This window comes from Psammomys obesus, unplaced genomic scaffold (genome assembly GCF_907164565.1).
Source record: "Psammomys obesus unplaced genomic scaffold, mPsaObe1.curated_primary_1811, whole genome shotgun sequence".
Classification (NCBI taxonomy): domain Eukaryota; kingdom Metazoa; phylum Chordata; class Mammalia; order Rodentia; family Muridae; genus Psammomys; species Psammomys obesus.
In genome coordinates, this window is record NW_026591711.1 from 2,420,236 (window position 1) to 2,427,347 (window position 7,112).

Sequence of the window (7,112 nt, forward strand, 5' to 3'; positions counted from 1 at the left end):
ATCTGGAAAGCTGGTGGGGGCGGGGGGGGAGGGTGGAACTGCATGAGGACGAATTCCTGGAGCCCGGAGTCAAAGCCGGCGAACACAGGCAGGAGGGAGCCGTTTCCCGCAGATGGGACGTCCCGGGAAAGCCAGGCTCTCCACGGCCTCCCCTTCCCCCAGCCGTTCTCACCACGCTAGTCCGGTTATCCAGCTGCCCGCGCACAGCCCCGGGAATCGGCGTCCACGCAGCCCCGGCGTGGCTGCCCCTCGGCGCCACCCACCCACTCTCCCGGCTTCCCTCTGTGCGCTCGGGCAGCGCCTCCGCACCGGTCTGCGTGCGGTCCACGACACAGGCCCGGCGCTCCCGGCCCGCCCACCCCCGACCACCCTGCGGGGTCCCGAACACCTCCCCACGCACCGCGCGCAAGCAGCTGTTGCGCGCGTGCAACAGGTCCGCAGAGTGCAGTCCCCATCCAGCCCGGCTGCTGCGCGTGGCCGACAGAGCCGGGGGCTCCAGAGCTCCGGAGCTGCGGCCGGGGGTTGCCTCGGCCGATCTGGCCTGGCCGCCCTCCCAAGGGGGTCCCCCGCACGCCGCAGCCCAGCCCTCTGCGCCCCGGGCCGCTGAAGAAGGCGCCCACTGAGCGCTCCGCTCCGCTCCCTTCCATCTTGACTTTTGCCGACGTGGAAATTTTGGGTTTGGAGACGACCTGCGCTCTTATTGGCTGCCGGCGGGCGGGGTCGGAGGTCACGGCTGCTCTTGCTATTCCGCGCCAAGGGGAGCTGCAAAACGGCTCGTGTCAAGTCAGCAGGTTCCCTCCGCCTCCCCGGGGTCACGTGCGCGCCGGGCGGGGCCCGGAGCCGCCTCCTTATGCAAATAGAGCGAAGAAAGGGGGTATCAGGAGAGAGGGGCGGGGCCATCGTGCAGGGGGCGGGGCGCAGGCGGGGCCTGAGCTGGGCGGGGCGCGACGCTCCAGGTGGCCACCTGGCTGCAAGTCCAGCCCCGCCCGGCCTCTGGGTTCAGCCCCATGCAGCAGTCCTGCCGGACGCCGTCTCCCGCCCGCCCGCGCGCGAGACGACGCGGAACGGAGCATTGCCCGCAGCCCCTTCCGCTAGGCCAGGCCAGAGCCCAGTTCGGGCCTGGGTCTCTGCTGGGTGGGGGAAGACGAGGCTGCCTCCTAAACAGAGTGGGAAACGGAAACCTGGAGGACACTTTGCCTGCCCCTGGGGCTGAGTGTTCCAAGAACTGACAGCGAGATTCTCGGTAAGAGAATTCTGGGACAAAGCTTAATCAAGAATTCATCCAAGTTAAAAGCCCATCCTTTTAAATTAGCTGCCCACTGCCCATCTCTGAGTAAAAAGAGGCCATGAGCTACCTGAAAGTATCCAAAATACCAGTTTTTTTAACGTCTACAGGGACTGTCTGCACTCTGACCCTTGCTAGACGTTAGGCACGGGGAAAGTGGAACCTGGAGGATCCCGCATCCCAAGGCGGTGTAACTCAAGGTGCTCAGAATTGCCCATGCCCTGGAGGGTAAAGGACGAAGTCTGTACGTGGTTTCCCAAGCACTCATGAAGGAAGGCTTTTGTAGAAAAAAGAGGAATAATTAGGGACCACGTGACTTTCTCCCCCCCCCACACACACACACCTTTCCCCGCGCCACAAGAAGACAGCAGTGTCAACGTGCAGGTAGAGACCAGGTTAGTGTGAAAACCACAGCCTTTGACTACCAAAGGGAACTGCGTCTTTTAAAATATAGATGTTTCTCAGAACAGGCCTGATTTCTCTTTGTGATAAAGCGTTTTTGCCCCCCCCCCCCTTCTTAAGTCTGTCTGGACGATACAGAAAATGAAAGGAACATTTTCATGGGAAGATTCTTACCTGGAAAATTCTTCCCTTCCTGTCTTCTTAATTTACTCGTCCCTTCTCCCCTTTTCCCCCTATGGAAAGACAAATCCTTGCTCCTTTCAACTGTTTATCCTCGGGGATCTTCCCACTTGCATACTTGCGTGTTTACCTGACCCTTCCTGGCTTGGGGAGCCTCTCCCCAGGCATTGTCTCCTCCAACCCCCGCCCCCTACTCTGCCAAGGCCTGCCAGCAGTGCCCGCTGGGCCTCAGAGTTGGTCCGGGCTCTGCCGCAGGTTCTGTCGTGTGCGCTGGAGTATTGATTTTTTTTTTTTTTTCAGTGTGTGTGCACCGCTCTGTAAAAAAATCAATATTTCAGTAGCTCCAGCACAGCGCAGGGCAGTGTAATGGAGCCAGCCTGCCGGTGTAACGTGCGGGGTCCACGCTCGGCTATTGAGGTCAGTCAGAGAACGGCAGTGCGTTTTTCCTATTTCATTGTTTGCTCCGAGGGCAGGGAGGGGGTTGGCCAATGTTTGTGTACATCAGATGCCAAGCTCCTAGGTGGCACGGGAACCAAGTTAGGAAAAACAAAAAAACGGCTAAAGGTGATAACTGCAAACGTCCTGTCACCCGTTTATGTGAGAACTCTTACATGAAAGAGTAGGCGATGTGGCGTTACTCTCAGTTATCAGTTTACCAATGTCACAATGAACAAAAGAAAATAGGCTTTGCTCCAGGACAAGCCTCGGGTTTACCTTTTAGTACTGGCTGTACGGCAGCTTCTTATCCTTCTGTCCCATAACGTGCCTCTGTTTAAAAAGCAAGAGATTTCTCCTATAATTTCAAAGGGGGAAACAGATCAATAAGTGTTGCTGGGGGTGGGGGGGACTACCTTCATGACCTCTACAGCTGATGAGCCTGCTGAACCTGAGTGAGACACGGTGGTCCTCTAGGCATTCCCACTATGAGAGAATGAGCCCTCATGAATGAGCCCAGGTAAATCTGTTCGCCTTCACCAGCCTCCCCATTGTTACCTGTAAGTAGAAGGGCTAATTCCGTGGCTTCTGAATGCCCTCTCTAACAACTACGGTTCTGCAGAAGAAAGGACAGAAGCATAATTATGTCGAGTGTGGATCTTAGACATGAAAATGTGTTAATACCGAGAACGTTGTGAAAGCGGAAGATGGATCTTACCAATGCTGGTTGTCTTTGTTTTAAATTATGTTTCGTTGCGATCTTTTTGGAGGGTAATTTGGCCGTTTTCTAAAATACACTTTTTTTTTTTTGATGCAGCTTTTTTCATTCTAGGAGTCTTCCCTAAAGAAATCCTGTTACTTAAAAAGAAGTTTATCACTTGCAATTTTGCACCGTTGAAACACTGGAAATGTCTTAGCGACATGGCACCCATTACATAAAACACAGTAATGACCTCACATTCATTCAGTGGGGTGCAGGCATTTCACAGAGGTGGACATGCGTGTGCTACTGGGATTTCTATCTGCCCAGGAGTGTGTGTCCCGGTGGCCAGGGAAATGGGCTCTGCGGTTCTCTGGATTGGGTTGAAATCCCATCTCCATCACTAGCGAGCTCTGCATTCGCTCTAAACTAAGTGTGTTGGGAAGCAGGCTTGAAGTAGCACTAATCCATATCTTGCAAGTGACCAGAGTAGCTTTCAACTGGAAAAAAAGGGGGGGGCTGGGCCTTGCTCCCTCCAGAAGCACTAAGAACAACTTGTTTCTTTACCTCTCCTGGAGGCCTCTTGACCCCATGGCTACAAGGTTGCCCAGTACAGACCTCCAAACTCTGTTTTGGTCATGTCTTCCCCTACGTCTGACCCTCCTGCCTCCTTGTGTAAGGAGCTCTGTGCTGAGATCAGATTGCCTGATTAATGGAGAGTCACCTCCCCTAACCAAGAGTCTCTTGGTACCCCATGTTGGCCATTATTGGGGCTTACCCATTATTGAGCTGACATAGAGATGTCTGCAGGGGTATATTTCTTCCTGAGAACTCCTGGAGAGAGTCCCTGCCTGTAAGAGGCTGTGCACATTTCCTTTGGCCAGCAATGGGGTTGAATCTTCCCCACGTCTCAGGCCTCTGACACCGATTCTTTGGTCTCAGCTCCTCTTCCCTTGTGGTCATACTGGGAACAGATAGGACACTGAGGATAATCTCCATATTTTGAGGTGCAACCAAATATATCAAATTCATTCTGTTTGCAACCGTATATTTTCTATGTCAAGTAACAAGACACTTGACATAGTCACATGTTCCTGGGATAAGGAGTGAGAAGTGTCTCTGAGTTTGAGGCCAGCCAGGGCGATATTCTGAGACCCTATCTAAGAAATAAAGACATAAATAAAGGATGCAGATATCTTAGGATCGCCTGCCACAGTCAAGAGTAGAGGGCTAACTCTCCCCATCAGAAAGTTGTGAGACCAAGTGAAATGAAGTATGTAAGATGCTTAGCATCATGCCTCTGTGTAGCAAGCACTGAACAGTAACTTCGAAGAACAAGTGCTCCGCAGTGACTCTCTGCCTAGGATTACCTGGAAAGGAAAGTCACGCTGTACCAGCTGCATCTAGTAGAAGGAGCAATTAAAACTGGTTTAAAGGTTTCTCATTTTGCAAATGTTTTGTTTTCCTTTTTTCTATCAGGAACATGCATGACTTGAACATTAAAAAATTTAATGAAATTTAGCCAGGCGGTGGTGGGGCACACCTTTAATCCCAGCACTCTGGAGGCAACGGCAGATGAGTTTGAGTGGAGTCTGGTCTACAGAGCAAGTTCCAGGACAGCCAAGTCTACACAGAGAAACCCTGTCTCGACAATAAATAAAAAAAAAATTAATGAAATGAGACAAATAAATAAGAGGGCATCATGGTACAATTGTAAAATAGTTGAAATGGGATCTGAATGGCCCAGGTGCTAGCCTCAGTACGGCAACAAATGATGAACTGTGGCATCAGGCAAGTTATTTTAACCTTCCTACTCTCATTTTCATCTTGGGGAATGTGAGGGGATGTGAAGGAAAGGCACATTGTATTTCAAAAAGATCTTTCTAGTTCTAAATGCAATAGTTCTAAAAAGTTTGAAGGTCAATAAACTGACAGCAAAAAACAAAGCATTGTTATAAAAAGAAATCCTGTAGTATCTTAAAAAAAAAAACAAAAAACAGAGCCCTATAGAGACAAAACATGACAAAAGTATAAATAAACCCTGCAAAGAACACCACCATGACAAACAAAATAAATGGCAAACAAGCATAAAGACATTAATCCTTTTTAGTGACAGGAAATGCAAGTTAAAACTTCCGTGAAGCCATAATTAGAGCACATACCTATAATCACAGGACTCAGGAGGCTAAGACCAGAGAAACACAAGTTTCAGTCCAGCTTAGATGACATGGTGAAAAACCATCTTCAAAAAAGAAAAAAATACATAAATATTTTATTCTCCCCAGGCTGGCCAAAATGCGCAGATCTGGCGACAAAACCAGACATGGCTGATGCGCAGCAATGACAGCTGACATTTCTTCACATAGCAGGCCATTGAGTAACAGTAAACATGAATGACAGCTCCTCACAGCGTCATGACTGGAGCCTCAAAACGTGATGGGGGAAAGCAGGAGGCAAGTCCCGGAGACCACAGACACTTTGCCATCTGTATAAAGGTCAACCATGAGCAAACCTAAATATGTATTGGAGGCATTCGTGAAGTGAAAGCAAAGTGGGAAAAGGGTCATGATAGCATCTAGGAAAGTGGTTAGTGGTAGGATGTGGAGAGAAGAGGAGGGGCAGCCCAAAGGCAGCCGCAGCCGCTTAGACTCTAAATCTCAAGCTGGATGGAACACTCGTGCGCCCAGTTGTCCACTGCATTATGCTTCACAAGTGCATTTGTGGGAGGAAGTGGGAGGCGGGAGGAAGGCGGTCTTAGCAGTGTCAGTGGTACCCAGCCTCTAGCTATCAACATTTATCTCTGGAGATCGAATGCGACAGATGCTCCCACGGACTGGGTGACGTGCTAGGCTTTGAACACTCACTAGTAAAGGTGGAATGGCCCCTAATCTTTAACGAGCCACTTCGCAAGAGATCTTCAGTCTTAAAGACAAAGCTGTTGTTTTTTAAAACTTTTTGACGAAGCTGGAGAAATGGCTCAGCAGTTAGAAGTATATACTGCTTCTGCAGAAGACTGGAGTGACATTCAGGGGTTCACAACCACCCCTAACTCTAGCTTGGGGTTTGTTCTAACCTTTGGGGTCATTTGTATTTACAGGTATATATCTATACACAGATATGTAATAAAAAATAAATTTGAAAAAAAAAAAACTTTTGTAGTGAAAGATTGCCAAAACTCAAAAAGAAAAAAATCCAGTCTCAGTATATCCTACACAATATATATAAAATTATGTAGGGGTTCTCTTAGGATTTTACTGCTGTGATAAAGACCATGGCAATAGGCAACGTGGGTAGGAGAGGGGTTGCTTCTATGTGTTGCCTTGGTCATAGTGTCACATCGCAGCAATAGGAAAGCAACTAAAACACCAGAGGAAGGAAGGAGGACTTGCCCCATGGCACTCTGGAGGAAGCACAGGGACTTTGCGTGGAGCCTTTGAAGATGAATGAGACTGACCATGCCATGCGAAAGCTGTAGTGAAATATGACATCTGGTAAGTAATAAGCACACACGCAAGATCAGCTTGTGAAGAGTGAAGATTTGGGCGCAGGCTATGGAGGTTCAGGCTGGGTGAACTCAAGGCTTTGGCTCTCTGGTAGGACTGCTGGATGGCAACGTCAAGGAGTACAAGGGGGAGCAAATTGCTCAAATCATGGTAATGGAGCAAAATCACAAATAGGAAGGGGCCAGCATCTCCCAATCCCCTTTGAGTACATGCTTACAATCGCCTAACCTCCTGTCACTAGGCTCCACCTCCTAAAGATCCCACCACCTCCCAGAATTACCACTCTGGAATACACAGGGACATTCAAGGATCACTCACCATCCAAACTGTAGCAACAGTTCTGTGATCTTGCACACACATTGTTTCTCTTTTATTAACAGGTAAGTTGAGGCTCTGAGCAATTCATCAGCTTGCCAGGAACTACTTGATTTGAACCCAGAAAAACAGGACTCAGTGGAACTCATACCCACTACGTTCGACTGCTTTTGAAGTGAAAAGACTATTCCAGGAGGGAGGAATACCAGAAATAGATGGGAAAGTGTATTAGGCACAAGGAATGAGCAATAACATCAGATGGGTGAAGCCAGTATAAGGACGGACCTTGCCT

The 7,112-nt window shown here is 49.5% G+C and overlaps 1 long non-coding RNA gene across 1 annotated transcript; it reads left to right on the top strand.

Moving 5' to 3' along the window:
* The first annotated feature begins 992 nt into the window (after positions 1–992).
* On the top strand, positions 993–6,123 carry LOC129680206 (uncharacterized). The gene is made up of 3 exons (XR_008720657.1): positions 993–1,243; positions 2,168–2,284; positions 5,288–6,123. It is a non-coding gene; the product is annotated as an uncharacterized LOC129680206 (long non-coding RNA).
* Positions 6,124–7,112: the final 989 nt, after the last annotated feature.